Source organism: Dama dama, chromosome 19 (genome assembly GCF_033118175.1).
Source record: "Dama dama isolate Ldn47 chromosome 19, ASM3311817v1, whole genome shotgun sequence".
Classification (NCBI taxonomy): Eukaryota; Metazoa; Chordata; class Mammalia; order Artiodactyla; family Cervidae; genus Dama; species Dama dama.
Genome location: NC_083699.1, coordinates 88,463,399 through 88,464,121, shown reverse-complemented (window position 1 = coordinate 88,464,121; position 723 = coordinate 88,463,399). Strand labels below are relative to the sequence as shown.

Genomic DNA, 723 nt, shown 5'->3' with positions numbered 1-723 from the left:
CTTTGGACAAATGTCTGTTTAGATCCTTTGCCCATTTTAAACTGGGTTATTTGTCCTTATGGGGTTTCCCTGGTGGCTCAGTGTAAAGAATCCTGGAAATGCAGGAGATGTGGGTTTAATCCCTGCATTAAGGTCAGGGGTTAAAGGAAGATACCCTGGAGAAGGAAATGGCAACTCCTCCAGTATTCTTGCCGGGGAAATCCTGTAGGTCGAGGCGCCTGGTGGACTACACTCCACGGGGTCACAAAAGAGTTGAACACAATTGCACAACAATGACAACAATTTGTCCTTATATCATTGAGTTGTAGGAGTTCTTTATAAACTCAAGATACAAGTCCCTTATCAGATACATAATTGTAAAAAATATCATCTTTTCATTCTCTTAATAGTGTCCTTTGCAGAACAAAGAATTTTAAGTTTATTGATTTCTAGTTTATCAATGTTTTAGTTTTGTTGCTTAAGCTTTTGGTGTCATAAAAGATACTACACTTGATCTTAGCCAAAAGGCCGAGAAGCGATTATCATAAATATTTCCTAATCCAAGGTCATAAAGATTTACATCTACGTTTTACTCTTTTAATTTTTAAGATGCATACTTCATTATGCCACCAATTCCTTTATTCTTTTTTCTGAAAATTTAACTCACTTTACAGTTTCTCCATGTCTCCTAACTGATTTTTTATTTTAATCTTCTTATGCCATATTCTAAATTAATTTGTCTAC

The 723-nt window shown here is 35.3% G+C and overlaps 1 pseudogene; it reads right to left on the bottom strand.

The window, feature by feature from the left end:
• Positions 1–385: 385 nt before the first annotated feature.
• LOC133074336 (U2 spliceosomal RNA) lies at positions 386–519 on the bottom strand (annotated as a pseudogene).
• Between the last annotated feature and the right edge of the window lie 204 nt (positions 520–723).